Source organism: Chrysemys picta, chromosome 13, assembly GCF_011386835.1.
Source record: "Chrysemys picta bellii isolate R12L10 chromosome 13, ASM1138683v2, whole genome shotgun sequence".
NCBI lineage: Eukaryota > Metazoa > Chordata > Testudines > Emydidae > Chrysemys > Chrysemys picta.
The window spans coordinates 30,432,522-30,456,475 of NC_088803.1; the positions used below are offsets into that span (position 1 = coordinate 30,432,522).

A 23,954-nucleotide genomic window follows, 5' to 3' on the forward strand; every position below is an offset into this window, starting at 1 on the left:
GTCAGACTGTTTAAAACTCACTTTGCTGACACCTATTTAATTCAAACGCCTGACACACAGCTGGGAAAAGGCTCTTTGGGAGAGAATCGCCAGCCCCCAGCTCCTTCATCAGAGCCCGAGGAACCTGCCACTGCTCCAGCAACAGAGAAGGAAGGCAGCACCGGGTAGTTTGATCTTTCCAAGTAAAACCGGGGCAGGGGAAAGAATCTTTAAAAGCCTCTTTCCATGGCATGAAGAAGTGAAACACAAAACCAGCGTGTGCGTTTGAAACAGAGTTGTTCCCCTTTTTCTGCAATCCTCTTATGTGCTGGAGCAACGTGCCCTTTGCGACATTATCCCACGCAGCCCCTCCCCTGCCCTGGCTGGCGAAGCGGCTCAGCGATGGGCAGTGCTAATCGCTTACATCACGCCTTCCTAAGCGTGGATTTTAGGCCCAAGACTCAGGTCCAGATTTGGTGCTGCCCCAGCTCCGTTCAGCCCATCGGGGAACTGGGAGATGCTCTAACCTACGGTGGAGGGCAACAGCCCCCAAAGGACCATCTGCCTACTGGGGATCGCAGGAGCTCAGTTGGCCCTGGCCATGCCTCTGCCACATCTCTCCTTGCCCCAGCACACCCTGCGCTAGGAGCTGGCGAGACCGGCCCCGCTCCGCTTCAGGCTTCCAGGTCTTCTTGCTCCTGGACACTGTGCTGCTCCACCTCCTCCCCAGTGTGACGTGTCCCTGTGCTAGCTCCCCAGCAAGTCCACAGAGTCCCACCACAGCCAACCCTCCCTGCCCACCACCATGCCTGGGCAACCACCCAGGCTCAGAGGCACGTGTTAACTGGACGTATTCGGACTGAAACCCTGTCCCCAGGCCCAAGCGTAGGCTCTGGGCTTCCACACTGAGCTTCCAAAAAAGGAGCCCAGTCTACTGCAAGCAGGAGCCTTTCTGTGCTCCGTTCCAGGGGGCTTTTCAAAGGTACAGGCCACGCCCTTCCGAGCAGCACCTAGCAGGCGTGAGGGGAGGCGGTGGGGTGGGGAAGGGGTTATGACCATGGTCAACTACATGTTGAGTTCAGCAGTCCGAGAGGCCAGAAATTCTTTCTGCTGGATGCCAGGTTGCACTGAGTGAAGGCAACTGCCCCGCCCAGGCTGGGAAGCTACAAATAGGGACAGAGGGAAAGCCAGGGACCTATCTTCAAATGCACTGCGGCCAAGGAGGGGAAAGGGCAACCATGCTGCTAAAAACATGAGGCCAGAGCCGGGGCCGGCTCTGGGTTTTTGGCCGCCCCAAGTAAACAAAAAAACGGGGCGGCCAGAATGGCAAAGCAAAAAAACAAAAACAAAAAGGGTGCGGGGGACTCCCTGCGCTGCAGATGTGCCCCGGCTAGCGGGGGGAGGGGGAGGGAGAAAGAGAGAAGGGGGACAGCTCCGCAGCCCTGCCGCCTGCCGGGAGGGCTCTGCACTGCTCCGGTCGGCTGGGAAGGAAGGACATGGACTGCCCTGCCGGGCTTGCTGCAGGGCGCTCCCGTCCTCCGCACCGCTGCCCCCTAGAGGGCGGCCGGAGCAGACCACTACAAAAAAAAAAAAAAGCGACCATGCCGCCCTAGGATTGGGCGGAATGCCGCCTCCTACAAGCTGCCGCCCCAAGCACCAGCTTGCTTGGCTGGTGCCTGGAGCCAGCCCTGGCCAGAGCTCAGCTCCTGTAGGCTGGTCGTTAGGATTGGCAACTTTCTAATCACACAGTGACAAAACAGAACGCCCCTGCCCCGCCCCTTCTCTGAGGCCCCGCCCCAGCTCGCTTTCTCCCTCTCTCCTTAACTCTTCCCCACCCTCACTCACTTTCACCGGGCTGGGGCAGGGGGTTGGGGTGCAGGAGGGGGTATGGGCTCTGGGCTTCCAGGAGCCACGCGGACCTAGGGCAGGCAGGGAGCCTGCCTTATCCCCGGGCCTCCCGCTGCGCCGCTGTCCTGGGGTTTTACTGGAAAGTGCCAAAGGCAGCCATACGTAGGGGGCACTGGGCACCATTCCGAACTCCTCATCTGTCACTCTGAAGCAATTGCCAGTGTCTCCCAGGCTGAGGATAGGAAGATGCCACGGTTACGGCAGGGACAAGGGAAGGGAAGGGAAGGTTGCATTTTAACAGTGCCTGAACCTGGAAACATTCCTTCTAGATTCCAGCTCTTCTGCAGGTTCCTAAACCCTTGCTCAGCTCGGGTGCAGGAAGCAGCGTTAGATTCAAATAGAGGCTAAGTGCATGGCAAGGCAGAGCAGTATGACCTGCTGCAGACAGCGTGAGCCAAAGGGGAATGGAGGGCCCTCGGAGAGGATATGGGATTTATCACTAGGGCACATGGTGGGAGATCTCCCTTAGCTCGAGTGAGAGGCTTATGCTTTTGGAGCTGAAGGCCCAGACTGCTAGCCCGAGCTCCATGTGTGTATTATCTGCATGCAGGGGTGCATATCCCTATTCCCTTAAAGGAGGCTCTCTGAGCCAGTCCGTGGCTCACCCTGGACTGCTTTGCACTGCCATAGCAGTAGCTTCTGCAGACATACTGGGGCTCTAACAGGCCATTCCCATGGGGGAGCTGAAACAAAACCCCTCAATAATTAAAAACCAAAGCAGTGCTCTGAGAGCATCAGGCCAGGCCTGTGATGTAAGTGGCAGAGACCAAGCCATGGAACACTGATGAAACATCTGCAGGCACCACAGGTGAAATGCACTCAGCTCCACCAGCAATGGTACATGGATTTCCAAGCACCCATTAGCCTCCCGCCAGGGGGCTGGGCTGGGCTGGGGGTATCCAGAGCAGTGCCCTGATCCTCATTCTCTGAGGGGGAGCGGGACACCTTGAAGCAGCTACCATGGTAAATCAGAGATACATTCCCCCTCCTCCCCCAGCTGTTTGGGCAAGAAACCTCCTTACATATTCCCCACTTTGACCCGGTCTCCCCACCCCCTTCTCAGGGATGGGCGGTTAACTGGCACGGTGACATGGGCCATCTGCCAGCAAACCCAGCTTCTTAGCCCCAGCCAGTCCTGGACACATCCCTGCACTGTATCAGGGCCAGGGCGTAGCCCCATTGGGCCGTGCCCTAAGGGACAAGCAGTGCCTCACACCTTTTGGAATACACCTTCCCAACACCACTCAGACCTTGTCTACAGTGGAGCTTTGGTCCCTGGCGCAGCGGCAGTGGAGAAATCATGTCCACACTAGGTGCTAGCAATGGTGCACCTAAGCCAGTGGCTGCTGCCATGGCCTACAGCAGAGGCAGCAAGAGGGTCAGGTTAAGGCAAGGACTCAACTCCCAAGAAGTTCAGGCAGCAGGCAGAATTGCTTCTTATCCACCATGGCTCCATTTCTACTCAAGCCTCAAATACGGCCCAACCCATGAAAGCAGATCAACACCACACCTGTTCCTTTCACCATCGGAGATTGGTGACATGAGTAAAATGAACTGCGTGGTCTGGACCCTCCTTCCAACCCATCAGTGGGTGCCACCACGGGCCATGATTAGCTGTTTCTGCTCAGGAGGGATCCAGGACTGGAACAGCAGGGGGCTGCATGAGCAGAGTTGGGTGCAACAGCAGAGCTGAGTAGAGGCCCAGCTCTGGGGATGGTTAGTAATGACATGCATCAGCAGAGCTCCATGTGTGCTTGGGGGGTACCCAGGGCTAGAAGAGCAGGGGAGGTGGACGGAGGGCTGGCCGAGCTGAGTGGGAAGGATTTGGTCCCCACAGCATGATAGCCGGCACAGGCCCGTCTCTTCAGCTCCAGGCTTTCCCAGCACAATCCCCAAAGTGGCTGCAGGTCAGGCCTGAGCGTGCTGTGCTGCCACCCCATCTTCAAACCACCTTTCGCCCAAAGGCAAGATCTGTGAGACTTTAAACCACCCTCTCCCATTAGGGAGGGAAACGGAGAGAGAGAAAGGCCAGGACAAAAAGACAGAGTGACTTGATCAATGCCTCCTGGCTGCCACCCCAACCAGCTGAGCTAAACTAGCCAACAACTTCTCCCTGCCACACTGAAGCCCCACTCCAGCACCCCCAGCTCTGTGTGCTTTGGCTGTCTCTGCCCAGGGAAATGACATTGCTGCTGCTGGCAAGCTCCCTGCTGTGCAAAGGGGGTTCTGGAACGTACTGCGCCGCGTCCCCCACTCCCTCCATGCTCTCTCACCTTCTCCCTCGATCCCTCCTTCCAGCCCTTCGCTCTCGCTCTCTCGCTCTCCCTGGCTTTTCTTCTCCTCACTCCCTGGGCTTCTGCCTTTCCCTGGCTCTCCTCTCCCCCCCTGTCCTTCCGCCCTCCCCCTTCCCACTGTCTCTTCCCCTGCCCACAGTCCGTGTGGCTCACAGGCAAGCAGGGCTGTGTGGTGCTTTAATCACCAAAGTTCAAATGAAAGAAAATCCTTTTAACAGCGTTGTCACAGCTCATCTTCCGGGCAGCCCACGGGGCAGGCCCTACTAGCAGGAAACACCGACCATTTTCTGTCTACTGCAAAGCTGAGTCACTGGGTTTCACCCCCTCACCGTCCAGCACATACACACACACACACCCATAACAACCCTCACTGGGTAGGAAAGACTGTGTTTATTTTTACTAAAACATTTACCATGCTCCCATCTCTGCCTCTCCAAGCTCTCCCCCGCCCCAAGGATTTCTCATGCGCTCCAAGGCCTGTCCCGATTTTCCTCTCTAAAATGTCCCTATGCATCCATGTCAAATGCTGACAGGCGTGATAACATGTCTGGCCTCTAAGGGTATGTCTGCACTGCAATGAAACACCCAGGGCAGGCCCATAGCAGCTGGCTCAGGCTGTGGGGCTGTAAAATTGTGGTGCAGCCCAAGCCTGAGCTCTGGGACCCCAGAAGCGGGGAGGGTCTCAGAGCCCAGACTCCAGCGCAAGCCCGAACGTCTACACTGCAATTGTACAGCCCCGCGGCCCAAGTCAGCTTACATGGGCCGGCCCAGGGTGTTTAATTGCAGTGTGGACATACCCGAAGAGTACAGCCTTGAAAACGGTGACCCTTTTATGTCCAGGAAAGCTATTTTGGGTTGGGGTTGTTCTTTTGAAAACAATGATTAGTTCTATTTCATGGTGTCCCTTGCCTGTCTGGGCAGTCGATAACATTGCCCCTGGGCCTTATCTCTGGAGCGATATGAAATACAGTCCCAAACTCCCCAAGCCCTTTCTGAAATTGCTGTTCTGTAATGTATGCAGCACCCAGAGGACACAGGACAGGGGACGTCATAGGTTAGTATCAGTAATTGTTCGTATTCTGGTAGCACCGAGAGAACACAGGATGGGGCAAGGGGCCTGTGAAGGAGAGCTTGGAGAGAAATGGTTTTCCTGTTGCAGGGAAATTTTCAAGGTTTCGAACATTTTTCCCATCCCAAAGCAGGACAAAACAATCGAAATCTCGAACATTTTTGCAAACCGAAAATCTGAAAAAAAAATTCGGTTCAAGTCAATGGAAACTTAGTTAATTTCAAAATGTTTCTGTCAAAGATTTTAAATAATAAATTAACAAATTCCAAAACAAAGTCATTTCAAACCAAAAAAACCTTAACTTTCGGTTTCAAAACAATGTCACAATGTCCTATTTTAACAATTTCCAACCTTTTTTTGGAAACAGGAAAAACGGCCCTTTCCCATGAAGAGTTTCTATCTCAATGCATCTGCATTGTTCGATAAAACAGCCTTTTGTCAAAACATTCTTGACCGGCTGGGGAATGAAGGGTTAACTTGGACTTGCGTAGGAAACCTGGCATAAGTCACTTGCCTCTTCACTACTCCCGACCCAGGCAACCATCCCAAATAAGTGCTAACAAACCTTTTAGATCACACTACAGCTGACTCCTTCAGTGTCCAGAGCCCAGCACCCCCACTGCACAGATCATCTCCTGCAGGGAGAGCGGGGGCTTTTGGGCTGCCCATTACTGGACCACAGCTAGCACCTCTACAGTATTCCCTACTGTCCTCCTCCTACCCCCGCTGAGTCTGGAGCAGGTGTGACCACCTCTGTGGCTGATGTTCCTGCCTCATGCCCCGTGCACACCACTACGCCATTCCCGCTAAGGCTGGCACATGCCGCGAGAGAGCTGAATTCTTACTCTACATTGAGCCACGTCCTGTGTGCTGTTCATGCTGTGGATTCGAATTCCGCACTGACAGCTGACAGACAGCAGAGTTTATTTCTGGCCGTCAGAACTCCTGAAGCCGAGCTGCAGAACAGAGTGTGCACCTGGCCTGCTCCCCACCTGGCTGCAGGGCTGTGAGCACATTCACGTGTATCCCACCCCCAAAGGGAACTCATTTCCTTTAGAGGCCAGTGCTGCTGCAGAGGGGATCTTCGCAGGGCACAAAAGCCTGCCAAGAGAGAATCGCCCAGGGCTGGCGCGTCAGACCTTCAGATATGGCAAACATCACAGCTATTCCTGCAAAGTAAACTCTGAGCGCTCCTCTGCCTGCATTCCCCCCTCCCTCCTCCTCTCCCCCCCCAACCCTGCCTCCTCTCCATCCTGCCTAGCCGCTCCCCTCACAACCTCCAAAAAATAAAGGCCGGCTGGATTGTCTGATGAGTTTCTCTCTGTCAACGTCTGGGGCAGAGAAGCTGTGAGACAAAGCACAGTTATATAGGGAGTCAGTTGACAGCTCCCCGAAACCTGGCACCTCCTGGCTTGTGGCTCTCGTGGGGGGCGTCATGAAGGAGCAATAGCTATGGGGCAGCCCCCAGCTACTCCAGTCCCTGCCTCTCACAGCAGGAGTCACTGAAGTAAATATCAAAGCACCTATTCAAGGCAAAATCCTCTCTCCTGCTACCTCCATTCTGCAGCCCAGGCTGCCTGCCCCCTAGAGTCCCCCTTGGCACCTGCTCCCAGCCTCGCCCCCTTGCCTCGATCTGTCCGACCAGACCAGTTAAATATTGATGTGACAAGGGGGGTGGCAGAGGATGTAGTGGTCTGTGCCGTGCAGGCTGGGCACCATTGGCAAACATGCTGCAAAGAGCAGGGCTGCCCCTCCCAGCCAGCGCACAACCAACCGGGGTGCCCAGAGCCAGGCTCCCAGCGTGGGAAGGCAGGAGTGGAAAGAAAAAGAGTGCTCATCTCCCTGCAAGGGGGGAATCTCCTCCCTACAGTCCACACAGTGACTCTGAGCCCTCTCCCTCCTTCCACACATGTCCCACAAGACAGCCCCTCCTTTCCCCCCACTTTTCCCTGCCAGAGCCATGCCCCTCCCTTTCAGCGCTACCCATCCTGTGCCCCCAGCACTGTGCCCAGCCTCCTCTGCGGGTTGCAAACACTGGCGCTGCCTCCCCACCTCACAGCCATGTTGTTCATAAATAATGAGTGTCTGGCTTTTATCAGCTCCCTTCGCTCCAGGCTCAGCCATAAAACACCGAGAGTCCCTGTGATGGAGACGCCGATGGCTGGCAGAATCCGGCAAGCTGCAACCCTGGGCTCAGGCGCACCCCACCCAGCACAGCTCAGTACGCTCAGGTGGCGTGTGGGGGGGGTCGCAGATAACCGGGGGACGAATCTGCACAGGGCTAGCATTATCATCTGTATTCCAGCCATGGCATGTTGCCCCGACTGCAATCACGGTCCCGGGGTTCTGGGCCCTCTGTGCACACATGGTAAAGAGACAACTCCGGCCCCAGAGAGCTTGCAACTAAATAGATAAGACAGAGAGGGGAGGTGATTTACCCAAGATCATACAGCAAATCTGGGAACAGAATCCAGCTTTTCTGCCTCTCAGGCCTGTGCCCTGCCCACTGGACCCCACTGCCACTCAGAATAGATGGCCCCCTGCATGTTGTGCATGAGGCTGGACAGAGCCAGACTTACCACATCTTAATGGGTACAGTAATGCCAGGCAATAATCCCCACCACAGTTCCAAGCACTGAACAGCATTAGGATAAGGGCTGAGGTTAGGATTAGACTGTTTCCTGGGTCCCTTCCTATGGCACCTCATGGCTTAGGGTTACCATACATCCGGATTTTCCCGGACATGTCCGGCTTTTTGGGCCTCAAATCCCTGTCCGGGGGGAAATCCCAAAAAGCTGGACATGTCCGGGAAAATAGGGAGGGAAGGCCTGGCAGTGTTTGGCCGGGGCCGCTGGGGCCGGCGGTGCGGGGCCGGGCTGGGGCCAGCGGTGCTTGGCAGGGGCCGGGGCCGGGGGTGCGGGGCCGGGGCCGGCGCGGTGCTCAGCTGGGGCCGGGCCCGGGGCCGGCGCGGGCACTTGGTCGGGGGCTGGAGCTGTGGGCACTTGGCTGGGGGCGTGGTGCTTGGCCAGGGGCGCGGTGCTCGGCCGGAGCCAGGGCTGCGGGCACTTGGCCGGGGGCCGGCGCGGTGCTCGGCCAGGGGCCGGGAGCCGGGGCAGTGCTCGGCTGGGGGCCGGGGCCGGTGCGGTGCTCGGCCGGGGGCGCGGGCACTTGGCCGGGGCCGGCGCAGTGCTCGGCCGGGGGCCAGCGCCCCAGGGCCCAAGCCGAGCCGGAGACGCCGGGGCCAGAGCCTCTTGGCCTGGGCTGGCCGGCCGCCAGAGGGAGCCGCTCGGCCAGGGGGGCCAGACTGGGCCGCGTCGCACCCCGCCCCAGCCCCAGCTTACCTGCTACCTCCCTGTTTCAGGCTTCCCGCGAACATTTGATTAGCGGGAAGCAGGGGAGGGGGAGGAGCAGGGGGCGGAGCGTTCAGGGGAGGGAGCAGAGTTGGGGGGGGGCCGGAGCCCCATGGAGTGTCCTCCTTTTTAAAAATTAAAATATGGTAACCCTATCATGGCTACGTAGTTGCATCCTCTCCTCCACTGCTCTGCAAAGCTCTGCTAGCATCAGGCACCACATGGCAGGGACACGGTGCAGCATTCAACATGAGGGCTGTATCGACACACAAACAAGACCCAGTCCTGACCTAGGGTTGCATGGCAGGCGCCACTGCTTGGCAGCTGAGCGAGGTTATTGTGGGGTTTGGCAACATGCTCCCCATGGGCATCCTCAGTAACATGTCACACTGGCATGACCCTTCTGTCCTCTAAGTACTGACATGGCCCCACCACCGTCGGATCAGAGCACCAGGGCAGCACATTCGGTTGGTGAGGAGAGGTCATGGTTGGGATCCCCCTGCCGGTGCAAACACTGCACAGGTATAAGCCAAAGCAGCCAGAGGCATCTTTAAAGTGCACGCTCAGTGGTAGTGCAAATCAATAGGCAAGCACGGGTTACATGGACCCTCTGTACCCGACCCAGCTGTTTCAGGCCTCTCGCCTTGCTCTTTGGCTCAATTCGTGTTTTTAGCTTTGGAGGTGCCTGGTTCACAGGTGCTGATATGGCAACAACCAGCAACTCGCCTTCTGCTGCACGTGACACTCATATGCCATCCAGATGCTGGGAAGGGGGGAATGCCTTCGCTGGGGTTCTTGTCAGAGCCCAGCTTGAACAGTCGCATTTCTCTCACGACAGCATTGTGTGTCTGCCAGGTAGCCAGGGTACATGTGCAGGGGCCGTTACTCCATGGCTGGTGTAATCTGTGCTAACTCAGCTACAGCGGAGCGGGCTGGGTTCCAGTCTAGCGTGGGAGTCACGAACAGACATCTTGGCTAATTTCGCAGGGCAGAGTCCTTGGTGGTGGTGATGCATGAGCCAGAGGGAATCCTGCTTGACTCTCAGACGCCAGGCTCGGTTTGCAGAGCTTGGAAGCTTAGGGGAAAGCCCCAACCTTTCACTTGTGAAAATCAAGCAGATGTGATGTGGAGTCCCTGGGAGAGGATACAGATGAAAGCCATGCTGCCATTTTACAGAGCAGGGCTGTGCTGTGCAGCGTTTGGCTGGTCGCATGAGCTTATTCACAGAGTTCACCTTCCTGCTCCCTCCCCCCCAGATCATACTCCTACTCCAGCTAGAGCTTTCTTCCTCCCTCTGCCCCCCAGCTCCCTCTGCCCGACTTCCTGCATTGTCCTCTCCCCACAGAGGGCCCCTTGGGTGATGCTCAGTGCTGACGTCACACAGTGTGTTTCCAAACAATCCAATAGGCAGGAATGTCCCAGCTGGAAACGATCCCAGCTTGGGTTTGGCATGTCCAAGCAATCCTACTAATATTGACACATCCTGGCCTAACAGCAGCGACACGGTGCGCCATGGCACGCCATCCTCAATGGTGCCTGCTGGGCTGCGGGAATCCTCAGAAACATAAATGCCCTCGGCATGTTGTTCCCAAAGGGGAGGAGCTGCAGCCACCTACCTGCAAGGCCCTGAACTGAACTTGTCTATCTCTGGGGTGAGCCTTCACTGTACCCCTCTAGTACCCTTGTCCTTGAGTGATAGTGGAGCCCCCATGCGCCGGAGTGACAACTGAGCCCTCCTTCTTCTCCCACTCACTCCCTGCCCTGGCAGAGTTACCCCCACCATCTCGCCTGTCCCTTTTGGGCCCTGCTATTCCTTTTCCTTGTCAGCTTTTTTCTTTCCTGGATGGTTTGGGGATCTTTTTAATCCTGATTTTTCTTTCCCGTCTGCTGGTTCCTTCGCCCCCAGACCCGGGCACAGATCTGCAGTGTAGGCAGACTAGATCCTGGCTCATGGAGCTTCCTTCATCTTCAGGCCCTTCTCCTCTGCCAGGACCCCTCAGCTCTGCTACGCCCTAGGCAGGGTAGCACAGCTCTAGTACAATGCACACCTTGCTGTAGGTGGCCGCGCCTGGCCACGGTTCCCCTGAGCAGCCAGTGTGGAGGTTGCACCATCTACATACATTTCTAGCTTAGCCAAACGCTTATATGAGGCCCATCAGGATGACTCTCAGCACCCCCAGCTGGCCCCAGTTTGACCTGTCGGAGCAGGAAGAAGGCGGGAGCCAGGCCGACTTCCCACAGCTGTGGACCCGGCCCCAGGTATGTGTCTGAAAGCTCTTGGCACAGGGTGGGCAGAGACAGGGCAGCACAAGTAAAGACACTCCTTCTCTAACAGTATTGAATCCTTCTGGACCACCCTTCCACTAGATCCGACACTGCTCCCCTCTCCCGGCATGGGTGCAGGGACCCCTGACTGCAGCGCTGCTCCCCCGTCCTGCAGGGGCAGGGTGCCGGGAGGCCATGCTGATGGGCAAACACTTCTCTGTCTGCTGTAAAGCAGAGATCCAGGAGGGTGCTGTTGTGAGTGAGTCAAAGTGGGGTGTGGGAGACACAGGCAGATTGATCAGACCCCCTCTCCTCTAGTTGCTTCCCCCCAGAGTGGGGGGCCGGGCACCCCAGGGTCTGTCCTGCAGAGGAAAGAATTTCTTTCCCTCAGATGCCCGAATCCTGACCTTACTTCACCCTGCTTTACTACCCTTAGGATCAGACACTGACCCTGCCCAAAAGACCCAGCACCCTAGCAGACCTGAGCTGGCAGGAGCCAGTGAGGGTGTGGAGAGATGGCTAGAGGTGGGGGACGCCAGTGTGGGAGGGCTACATGGGAGGCGCACCTCTGCTCTCAGTTACATCACTGTTTGGGGGTCAGAGTGAATAATCAGGTGAATATGAGGCTCCCATTGTGACGCTGTCGTCAAAAGAGCTATAGCATCCTTGGATGCATAAATGGGAATCTCGAGTAGAAGCAGAGGGGTTATTTGACCTCTGTATTTGGCCTCTGGTGCGACCGCTGCTGGCATACGGTGTCCAGTTCTGCAGTCCACAAGTCAAGAAGGATGTTGATAAATTGGAGAGGATTCCGAGAAGAGCCACGAGAATGCTTAAAGGATTGGAAAACCTGCCTTCTAGTGGTAAACTCAAGGAGTTCAATCTATTTAGTTTAACAAAGAGAAGATTAACGGGTGACGTGATTAGTTTTCAAGTACCTACATGGGGGACAAATATTTAATAATGGGCTCTTCAGTCTAGCAGAAGACACATAGCATGAGCCAGTGGATGGAAGTTGAAGCTGGACAAATTCAGATTGGAAAGGAGATGTACATTTTTAAATGGTGAGAGTAATTAACCATTGAACACTTTACCAAGGGTCGTGGTGGATTCTCCAGCCCTGAAAATGTTTCAATCACGATTTGCTGTTTTGTGAAAAGATTTGCTGTAGGAATTACTTTGGGGCAGGTCTCTGGCCTGTGTCATACAGGTGGTCAGACTAGACGATCCAGGTCCCTTCTGGCCTTGGAATCTATGAAAATCTGCAGTAATGAGAGGAAGGATGCTCCAGTGATCGGCACAATGGTCTAAGAATGGGGAAACCTGGGTTCAATTCCCTCCTCTGCCACAGACTTCTGGTGTGACCTTGGCTTAGCCACTTAGCCTCCCTAGGCCCCAGTTCCCCATCGTACAATGGGGTAATAGCACTGCCCTGCTTCTCAGGGGTGCTGGGAGAAGAGAGACATTACAAATTGCGAGATGCTCAGCTAGGACAGTGACGGGGTTGCAGAAATACCACAGATTCACAGCACATTGAGGTAACCCTCATGACTTCAGTGGAGTTAATGAGACAGATTCCAGCCCCAGGGAAGCAGTGGGTTTGAAGGAGAAGGGAATGCGCCCTCAGCAAACAGAAAGAGGAAGCCTGCTATGAACACTAGGGCAGAGCAGTATATGCATCCCCATACATCGCACCAGTGATCGAGCTGGGATAGTCCCAGCCAAGGGCCCACGGAACAAAGCTCTTGGAGCTGCGTATAGCGGAAAAATGATCATGGAGACCACAGAGCAGAAGGCACCAGGACATCCTCACCGTGTGCTTAGAACCAGGCAAGAGAGTTTGGGGAAGGGGACCATCTCTCTGGCTCCCACCAAAGAACAAACATGGCTATATCCTCCCAGGAGCTTTGTTACCATAGGCACCAATTCCCCAGGTGGCACACGTACACGGCCTGCACACACGATCCCGTTATGCCAAGAGGAAATCACTCCATGACCAGCTCTACCAGCCTCCCATCCCCGCTCCCTGAGGGCCAGCTGTGCTGTTGAAGGCATGTCACAGGGACAAGAGGAGATGCAAAGTAGAGACACAGTGTTGGACTCTGAAAGCCTCTACAGCCACTAGCCCACACAGGAGGAATCTAACCAATGTCCCACTCAGGTTACTGGGTTTGGTTTGGTTTTTCCTTTGCAAAAAGCCATGAACAAGGGCAGCCGCTGTGCTGGAGGGTAAGGCCCTGCTCCCCACCTGAGTGCCCCACATGCTGCCTAGGGTGACCAGATGTCCCGATTTTATAGGGACAGTCCCAATATTTGGGGATTTTTCTTATATAGGTGCCTATTACCTTCCCCCTCCCCCCCCCCCCCGTCCCGATTTTTCATACTTGCTATCTGGTCACCCTAATGCTGCCACTCCTCCTCTTATCAGTGCCATAGCTGCCCCATATGCATGTCAGAAGTTCGGCATCTACCCATCTCACTTGGTAATACCCCACCATGAACAGATACTGCCCCAGCTCATCCATTCTCTGCTGGGTCTGTCAGAACCAGGACCCACTTCTTTCCTCATCTGAAGCCTTGGGTTTCTCTCGCTCCAGTTTGGCCACATTTCCACTCCCCTGGCTGTGCTGAAGTGTCTCCTGATTTACAGCGGTGAGAGTGAGAGGGGAATCGTGCAGCAACTCGAGCCAGCCCCCCTCCTTGTTCCCATGCAATAAGTTACATCTGGCTGTAAACGTTGTGAAAGCCACAGTCTCCCGGGGTGGGATGAGACTCGCCGGATATAGGCTGGGGAGACAGCAAGGCTGTGGCAGGCTGGGAGTGAGAAGTGTCCCAGGGAAAGGGTCACCACTGGTAAGTCTGTAACCGTGACTCTTAGCTAACGATTTCCCAAGCCTCCAGGGGCAACTCCAGCAGCTGTTGCATGCCCAGTCCCACCTCCTGTCCCTCGCTCTGGCCCCTGTGCCCAGCCCCGGGAAGGCCTGACTCTGCCCTGCACTGCACCAGTGTGCAGCAGGAAGTGAGTTAGAGGTGGGTCATCCCTGCATGGTCACTGAGCCTAACACCTCCCTGGATCCTTGTGCTGCTAGTTGAGCCCCAGCACGTCTGAGCAGCCCTGAGGCTGCCCTAACTTGCCCTGGCAGGGGCATTGCGCTGCAGGAATGCTCCATCATGCCCCTAACACAAGGCCACATAGAGGGCTCCTGCGAGGCACAGAGCCAGCTCCTAACTGACTAAAGTGGAAGGATTCAGTTAGAGGCAAAAGCATCAGGTTAGACCCCCTGGAACCTCAGGGTCCTTCCCAGGAAGCTAGGACGAGGGGCAGAGAGCCGTCAGGACTGAAAGTGCTAACAGCACACCAGGGGCTCTATACTCAGGTGCATGGTGAGGGCAGCTCACTCAGAGGGGGCGCTAAGCCCCATCCTGCCTGCTCGGCCAGGTCATTAAAGATCCCAAGGAGTCTGCTGGGAAGCGCAGGGCTTTGTCCCACAATCCTTAGCCAGCCCGTCCCTGCGCCCTGTGCAAACGGGGCGGGACTGCCACAAATGCCTGAGGGAGCTAGTGCCCAGAGCCCATTGGCTTTTGAGAGAGCTGGGTGCCCAACTCCCATTGGCTTTTCAACTGCCCCTTGTGCCTTGGCAAGTCTGCCCCAGAGGAGGCTGCATTGCAGAGGTGGCAGGTGCACAGGGAGAGAGTTGGAAGAGAACCTCTCTCACTCAGCGCAAAGGCTGGGCAGCCAGTGCTGGCTGCCACACCAAGAACAGTAGCCATTTGCCACCCGTGGCAGCCTCCCACCTCCCTCTCCCACACTGCACACGCATTGGGCATGGCAGCCATTGGCCCCACTCCCCCCCCCCCACCGCAGCCTGAGCACTGTGCCAGACAGCTCCAGGGAACCCCCACCACTGTGCTGGCCAGCCCCAGGGCACCTCCTGCAGCCTCTGTCTCAGGAGTGGGTGCTGGAAAGGGACCTGCACGACTTCCCAGCCCCCAGCAGTACCTAAGGGTGATATTGTGAGACAGGCCAGAAACCTACAGCAGGAAAGGTGAAGCCAGGGCGCAGTTGCTGGACCATCTGAGAGTCATTCACCCCAGTGCTAGCAGAGGGACCCGCAGCCACCGTCAGCCCCTGCTGTGCGGAGCATCTTCCAGCTGAGCCCTGCAGATGTGTGCAGGGCTATTAGCTGACCCTGCAATGAAACAGCGCATCGTGGCAAGCACTGTCTGGGACCCACGTTGGCACATCCACATTCCAGGGCCCAGCGACAAGGGCTGCATTCAGGCCTAAGCATACTGCTGGCTGCCAGCCCCAGGCAGCCAGCGATCCTGCTGCAGGCAATCAAGGGCTCACTGTCCCTCCTCCTCCTTCTCCCGTGGCCCCTGTGCTGAATGAGAACTGCCGCCCCAAAGGCAGAGAGCACAAAGAGACCCCTGCAGACCAAGCCACCTGCCTGGCCTCAGCCCATCACTAAATAAAAGCCAAATGGGCCCGGAGAAGGAGTCCGACAGCACAACATGGGCACGGCTCCTGCGCAAGCACCGGGGACCAGTCTGATCTCATTCCCATCCCTGTCAATCCAGTGCAGGGACCGCCCTTTGCTCTGTCTTTGTACAGCACCTAACACAATGGGAGGCCAGTCCATGGCTAGGGCTCCTGGGCATGCCCACCAGACAAGTAATAGAGATAATACTGACTTCAGCGGCTTTGCATGGGTGTGAGGCTGACTCAACTAGGTAGGTACATTTTTCTCTTTCTGAAACAACCCGGAGGAACTGTCCCCTTCTCTCCAGCCATCATCAGCTACGGCTAGCTGGCAAACCCACCCAGACCATGAAGGAAGGTCTCCAAGCCAAGCTGTAATTCAATGTATGGGAATTCACCATACAGGCCCCACACCCACACTCCAGGAGCGAGGGCAGGTTCACTGCACTGAGGACAAGGGTGCCAGCACCACACATCGGGGTTACAGACACAACCCCTATCACACCACAGACACCCCACACCTGCCCCTTTGGAACAACAGCCCCCCACTAACGACCCATGTCCCAGGACTGGCTCTTCAGGCTCTGGGGACGACAGCTCAAGGCTTCTCTTCCCTGCCCACTCCTTCCTGGGCACTCTGCCTTCAGCCGGATCCAGCGCCGACGGCACAGAGACACAGCACCAGCTTCAACCAGCACCGCCTATGGAGCTACACTAGCTGGGGACGTGGCCCTTGAAGTTAACTTGCCTCCCCTAGAGAGCTCAGACCTCTCCATGCCCCTGTTCACACCATTCCTTCCCCGGCTCACCCCCTCTCTGCTTCCTTTATATTATGCCAATTAACCCCCATTACCCCACATACCAGCAACCATTCAGCCTAGGAACCCCGGATGTGCATTTAGCCCCCTTCACTCCAGCCTGTCTTTTCCCAGGGAGCTTGGGCCCCTTGATCACATTAGTCTTTTGGCAGCGCCTGCAGCTCTCCCGGTGGCATCACTATTTACTGGCTCGGTCCAGTTCATCTCTAATGGCCGGGAACGGGGGAAATCCTTCACGCCTTGATGGAGGAATGATGGAGGGGAACCAAGCACATCCACAGTGGGTTATTTCTGCTATGGTTAGTGCACCGAATCCCTGGGGAAAGCGTGAAGAAATAACCGGGGACACGAATGCAGTACCACCAACACCGGGCCGTCTGAAAGTATGAGACAGGCCCCCAAAGTAATGCGATTCGCTTAAAAATCATGGTTTTTTAAAAAAATAAAATAAAATGGGGTTCTTTTATTGTTTCTGGTTCCGAGCCTTTGGGGTGCCCTTGGGTCGTGTTTTCTGGCTTTTCTCTGCAGCCACAAGGGCTAGAAACTCACTTCTTTTTAAACTGAAAGCTGAGGTTTCACATGACTCCAGGAGCTGAGGCTTAAAAGAACACCACCTTGTGATAAAGTCATGAGTGGTGGCCACACTGGGTCTAGTACAGGGCAGGATCAAGGGGTATGTGGGACCCTGGAGAAGGGGGGCTGGAACAATTTGTATAGAAATCTGAAAGCCATTGAACCAAATTGTAAATCCTGTATACGATGGAAACCACTTCAAGCCAGAGGGTGCTGAAGCACCCCCAGCACCCTTAGTTCCAGCACCTATGGCCTGGAGGGAGCCAGCTGGTTCCATGATGTACTCAGTCTATGCAGACCACGCCCGGCTCCGTGTTTGATGGGGGGCACTGGGCCAGTTAGGCTGTCAGTTCAGCAGGCAGGGATCGTGTCTATGGATCAGCAGTTTTCACTGTGCACCAGGACACAGACACTTCCAGTGTCTCCATAGAGTCCTGATTATCACTAGAGCCCTGCAAAGCTGCGGATATCCGCGGACCATGTTTGCGGATCAGATGTGGATGGCTCTAATTATAACTAATAATAAACATGAAGCCTCCTCCAACCCAAACATCACAGGTTGGGAGGTTTTTGCATCTGGGCTGGTTAGGAGGTAGGGGGCAAAGGTTTGAATTGCAGGAGCGAAAGCGGAATTAAGGCCCGGGGCCCCGACAGTGACCACCACCAATTCCATAACTTGGGAACGTGCAGGGATATTTTCCCAGGCTGCGTCTAAGTACTACGCATAACATTTGGAGACAAATCCATCTGCAAAATGAAACATCTGGGCCAGATCCTCCATCAGAGTCCTCTGGTTCAGTCAATTACAATTCAGTCGAAGCCAATGGCGCTATCCCCATTCACACTCACTCAGGATCTGGCCATATATCTTACATCCAAACAACGACATCAGAAGAACATTTAAGTTGCAAAGTCAAGCACTTCAAAGTCAGGAAATGCCAGAGTTAAGGCTGATGATGCAGCCTTGATTTTGGCCCCCTTATCCATATGCATTATGAGACAGCCTTTAGTTACATGATCGTAAACAGGGAGACAACATGGCCTAGAGGCCAGAGCTCGGCACTTGGCTCAGCTGCTGGGTGACCTTGGGGGAGTTACATCGCCTCTCTGTGCCTCAGTTTCCTCATCTGTAGGACGGGAGTGATTGTAAAGCAATTTGAGGTCTGCTCACGACATAGAAGAACTAGGTATTAGCACAGGACCCCTGCCTCAATCAGTGCACAGGAAAGATGATGCTTACTGAATGAGCAGCACTTCAACATTCGGTTTTCTCCTCTTTGCTCAAGGTGTGGCCCCAGGCCTTATTTATTCAAACCCTGATTGCAAGACAGACTGATTCACTTCCTCATGGGCTTTTCCATGGCGCTCATGACAACAATATCCAAATGCTTTGCAAATATTCATGAATTTATTTCTGCAGCACCCTGTTGAGACGGGGGGGGGGGGGTTAGTCCCATTTTACAGGGGGGGAACTCAGGCACAGAGAGATGAAGGTCAAAAGCATTCACTAATTTTGGGTGCCCAATTTGGGACACCTAGGAGGTTTTTCAGAGTACATTATACCTCACTTTATATGTTCAAAGCCCAACACCCATTGACTTCAGTTACAGCTGTGAGCACTCAGCACTTCTACAAATCAAACCCCAGAGTCTCAAGTCGGGCTCCCGGAAAATGAGGAACGCACAATCAGTTACTACCTGCAAAATGTTTGGTTCAAGTGACTCTCCCAGCATCATACAGGAACTCTGAGGGCAGGGACACAAGCCAGTTCTCCAAGGCAGCATTCGACTGCCTTACATGGAACCATCCTTTCTCTTCCAGCCATCCCCTGCCTCATTCACTACATACCTTCCAACTTCTGCAACAGATGGCATAGGGGTCCTACAGACAATAGCCTCCTTCATTAAACAACCCTGACAGACCTCCACAGCACAGTCAGTCCTGTGCACTGAACGTAAACAAAAATAGCATAATTACGTAATTACACACTGTATCCTCCTAATGCATATTCACAATGGCACTCGCATCCTTACTTCTGGCATCTTCCAACTTTTGAGTGCTTGACTTTGCAACCTTAAGAATGTTCCTTTCACATAGCTTTGGGGGTTTTGTTTTTTTCAATCTACTTTCCTAGGTTTTTAAAAAAAGCCAACTGAAAACACAGAAATTCCATCACTTGCCAACATACTGACACCCACATGGGTTATCAGCAGGGTTGGAACCTTTAGATCCATCGCACAGACCTCGGCCATTTGAGCTAACAGGGTAAATGAAAGCAGTAGTATGTTGTCATCCTGTATGTAGACCACCCCTAGAGGGGGATGAGACACACACTTTGCCGGTAGGTTACACCGATATTTGCTGACAGCAGAGGAATGGTGAGACTCAGAAACCACAGAATCATAGGAGTGTAGGACTGGAAGGGAACTCAAGAGGTCACCTAGAATCTTGAGTTCTATTCCAGACTCTAGAGGGGAGTGTTCTCTAGTGGTCACAAACGATTCTGCCTCTGCCCTCCTATGCCCAGCTCCTTGCCCCAATCCCAGGCTCCCCCCAGGCTCCTTATCCAGCTAGTTCCAGTCCCTCCCCACCCTTACTCCCCAGCTCCCATCCTATCTGTCTTCCCTCCCTCCACAACCCCCAGTCCCAGTCTGCCCTCTTCAGGCTCCTTGCCCCAAGAGGTCCAGCTCTTGTCCCTTCTGCATCTGAGTCAGGCTGCTTCTTACTTCATGCTACCTCAGTGCCTACAGGGACAGCACCTCCCACCCTCAGTTCCTGTGCCCGGCCCCAGAGCCCTGCAACAGCTGGGGCAACAACTGCGGGGAAAGTCCTGCCGAGCCCATGCAGCCCTGAGTTGGAGCATGCTCATTGCAAACAGAATCATCGGAGAATTTAGCTGCCAAACTCTAACAAGGCTCTACTGAGCCTGTGCACACAGATTTTTCTCAAAGGCTTATAATTTGGCCAGATCTGGGCAGTTGTTCACAGGACTGTCAAAGGGGACATCCCTGCCACAAAGGTCATCTCCATGCTAAATTTAAATTCCCTACTCCACAGCATAGGGCTTCTCAACCAAATGATTGTAGTTTCTTTTTTTAAATATGCCAAAACAATGGGGGTTTCCCTTATCTCTTTCTTGGAAACAGCTGAACACATTTTGCAGAAAATTCAGCCTGAGTCAGATACCAGGCATGGAAAATTTCAGCCCAAAGGATTCAAGTCTGGCAAAGTTATAAGCAAATGAAAACAGGGTCTTATAATGGAAAGTGTCAGGTAACCTCAATGACGTGCAATGCTAGGGACTCCACTTATAACCTATTACTACTGTCTGCCTCCTTTGTTTGTTTTCTCTTCCTCTCTCCTTTGCTTACTTTCAGTCCCTTTTCTCTCCACATTTCCCAGAGTCTCTATGCACCTGTGCTTCCCCAGACAGATCTCACACCATCTCTGACAAATTTTAAATTGTCTACTGTATCTATTTCCCTCCAAAACCCTTTCCTTCTCCTCTTCCTTTAAGACACAGTTTCTTCTCTGATCCAGCCTTTCTATTTTTACCTTTCCTATCTCACTCCCTCACTCTCATCTGGGTTATTTTTGAATCCGTCTCTCTCTTCTCTGTGCTAAATTTCTTCCTTCTCTGCTCAGCCCCCCCAACACACACACCCCCACACACACACACCCATTCATGTCTGATTTAGCCTGCTTCTAGCCTCTCTCTCTCTCCCCCCATCTCCCTTTTCTCCAGCCATCTTTCCATTCTCTTCTCTAATGTAGCTTACCCACCTCTTATCTGCATCTCCTTCTCATGTGCCCATCTGTGGGACATCTGGGCACCAGAGCGCAGTGTAAAGCCAGAGTCACAGGCAGGACTGTGCTCTCCATACCTCTCTTGTTATACAATTAAGGGGTTTGAGGAAGTGTCAGAGTTCCTCTCTCTTCTCTTTTGGACCCTCAAGTGTTCTCCCCTTCCCCCGATCTCTCTCCCCCAGTCTCTCTGGTCTCTGAATTTCCCTCTCCCAGGCATCTGCTCCTCCTGCTAGAAGTCTGAGCACAGGACTTTTCTGGCCAGCTAACCCTAGACACAGGATTTGGGGATCTCCTCCTTAAACTTGGCGTCTTCTGTGACTGCGCATTCTGCACATTCCTAGTGCATGGTCCTGAACAACATCATTACAATAACAAACCTGTGCCCCTTCTCCTTGCTACCTCTTAGAACCACTTGACTGCTGCCAAAAGTTCCAGCTACCGTCTGGGCAAAGCACCTCTGCCGTGGCGCCGTCTGCACTGGCTGTGTCTATGCGGGGCACCTGTGCCGTGCTGATGTCTGGACTGGGTCCATCCAAGGCACAGTGCATCTACCATGATGCCAACACACCCAGAGCACGTCAGCTGTGTGCCCCTGCAGTGAACATGCCGGCATCTCCTGATGTCCCCCTGGAATACTGACGGACGGCAGCAGCACGGCAGGGACAGTGGGGGAGCCAGCAGTGAAAGGGTTTAGTCCCTCGGGCCTGATCTACACTTAAAATTTAGGTCAACATAGCTACCTCGTTTCGGGGTGTGAGGAGATTCACGCCCCTGAGTGCCGTAGTTAAGCCAGCCTAGGCCCAGGTGTAGACAGAAGAATTGTTCCATCGACGTAGCAACTGCTGCTTGGGGAGGGGGACAGTGATGGAAACACCCCTTCCGTCAACATAGCAAGTGTCTACACTACGACACCCCAGCTTCAGAAACGACCGCTTCCCGCAGCAGCAGGCTGGCCCTTTAAGAAGCAACAGTGAGTTTGCAAGGTTACTGCTCACTGCCCTGGCAGCAGGGAATATCCCAGTCGGTCCACAGCTGGGTGGCTGTGCTCACAACCCGAGCCGAGCTGGGGAGAAGAGGGCAAGGCAGCTTAGTATGTCACCCTGCAACCACCCGTGAGCTCCAGAGGGAGCCCCCCCTTCCTGTGCTACCAGCCGGGCAGGGCTGGTGTGAGCGTGATGTTCCAGCCCAAGGCCTTGCAGGGGGTGCGAAGAGGAGCCCCTCACCATGTGAGGCAGCTCCGAGGAATGCAAGGAAAGCTCCTTGCTCGTCCAGCCGAAGGGTCTGAAACCCCCATCCCTGGAAGGTGCTAAGGAAGGGCGCCCAAACCCTGCACCATGGGAGAGCCCCTGGAATAACTGATGCTGCGCTCCCAGCACAAAAATCACACAGCTCGGTGGCAGTCAGGGGAAGCTTTCTAAAGTCCCCAGCAAACACTGAGCCTTCCCCAGCGCGAAGGCAGCCTGAGAGAGGTGCTTTGCAGTGGGCAGGACAATCTCTCTTGAGCCACATCGGCTCTGCGGCGGGTCCCACAGCAAAACAAAGCCATGAATGTGCTCCCAGCTCCTGGACAACGACTGCAGCTACTCCTGCCCAGGGACCAGCAGGAGCCAGTGAGCTGAACAGAACTCCAGTGGGAAAACTGCCTCTTCCCCCTCTGCAGCGGAGGCTCGGGGGCTGGGTTGCACTCAAGGACATAACTGGGTATCATTTGGCAGCTCCTGGCTAACCCCAGCCCCTGCATGTGTCTGTCTGTTGGGCATGGTCTGGGGAGGACAGAGCTGGTACTGCCCCAATGCAAAGCAGCGACCGGCCGGAGAGTTTGTGCTGCCTAGAAGTCGTCCAGCATTTGCCTTTCCTCTCCCTCCCCCTCGCTCCTGTTTGCTGGGCAGCTCCTACCTTGGCAAGCGCTGTCTGTCCCCATGCCTGCAGCGCTGCTCCTCTCCCCCGGACTGGTGCTGCGTATACACCGCACTGCTTTCTGCGGAGCAGCCTCTTCTCTAACTTTAACACCCCCACGCATTGATTGATGCCTACTGCAGTCGCAGCAGACCTCACCGCACAGAGCAGGGAACTGGGCTCCCTTCCCACACTGCCAGGCCAGCTTCCTCACACAAAAACCCTCAGCGTCATCCCTCCTGGGGACCGCCCTCCTCAGACAAACCAGCAGGCAAGCAGAAAGCTTCGCACCCAGACCAGGTACGCCTGCTTTGCACTGCGCTGGGTATCAGCCCACTGCCCTTCCGCCTGTCTCGCCTGCAAACGTCTGACTCATTTCAGGTCAGTCCCCAGGGAAGGAAGGAGTGCTGATCGGATCCTAGGAGAGCATCCTCACCACACACACCGGCGGGGAAGGGAAAAGAGGGCTTTCATTGTACAGCACCAGCCCGGATGTTTCAGCCACCAAGGGGCTGGTGGGCAGATCCTTCCATAACAGGCTATTTAAGCTGGGAGTTCGCCACATTACCCACGATCTTTCCACATGTTCTAAGGGATAAACAAATACCTCCAACCGAAAAAAGCACATTTCATCCAGGGCCAGAGGACAGGAAGGGCCCGCGTCATCAAATCCAATCTCTGCTACCACAGGCAACCTGGTCACATCAGCTCGTTCATAAATCTACCAAGCTGCATCTTAGAATGGAGTTGTTTTGCCCCCACTCCTCTCAGTGGGAGCCTGTTCCAGAGCCTCCCGCCTCGGATGGTCAGAAACCTTCTTCTCATTTCCAGCCCAGTTTATCCCCATTTGGTCTCGTGCCAGCATTGGCCTTTAGCTTCAATAGCTCTTCATCCTCCCTGGTGTCTACGCCCTTGAAGGATCCCCAAGCATTTTACGTTCCGTGTTACACAGGCTTGGAAGGATTCGATTTTGATCAGTAAATGTCAGTAAATGTCGATTCCACTGTACACAGAAAATATTTCCATTGACGACAATCGAAATTTACACATAGGCAAAGTAAGAAAAATGCTGCTCGAGAACTTTGTTTGATTTAGGGATATTTGCTTTGCATATTTTGATGTGTAATGTAGACAATTTGTATTTTAACGATTATAAAGCTTCAACTTTTTGAATCTCAATCTCTAGTGACATTAAGTAATTGTCTGACAACACACACACTCCCGGTTTTTTGACACCCCCCACCCCCCGGTTGTCTGATTCCCCCCAATAATTTCCCACAACTTTGAAAATTTAAATTGATAAACACTGAAAAAAGGCTTAAATAAACCTTGACAGCCATTGAAATGATAAAAAAATAAAACTTGAATTCTGCCAAGCCTGTGTAGACAGCATATACCAGAAAGATTTAATCTGCTTTGAGATCTATCGATGAAAAGTGCTATTTAAGAGCTAAGTATTTCTATTATCCTCCACTGAAATGCGGCCAGCTCTAGGGTGGAGCATAGCAGGCA

General features: G+C 54.4%; 1 protein-coding gene across 28 annotated transcripts in view; it reads right to left on the reverse strand.

Annotated features, from left to right (window-relative positions):
• The window catches only part of EPB41L1 (erythrocyte membrane protein band 4.1 like 1), a 156,463-nt gene that overhangs the window by 67,574 nt on the left and 64,935 nt on the right, over positions 1-23,954 (reverse strand). For 2 of the 28 annotated variants that reach the window (XM_065565772.1, XM_065565774.1), the window contains exon 3: positions 14,956-15,055. The exons of 23 other annotated variants lie outside the window; for them this stretch is intronic. The gene's annotated coding sequence lies outside the window, so the exon portion shown is untranslated. Of the gene's footprint in view, positions 1-4,160; positions 4,258-14,955; positions 15,056-22,442; positions 22,608-23,954 lie in introns of those variants that run through there. 3 more of the 28 variants (XM_065565775.1, XM_065565788.1, XM_065565776.1) reach the window with 3 other exon arrangements.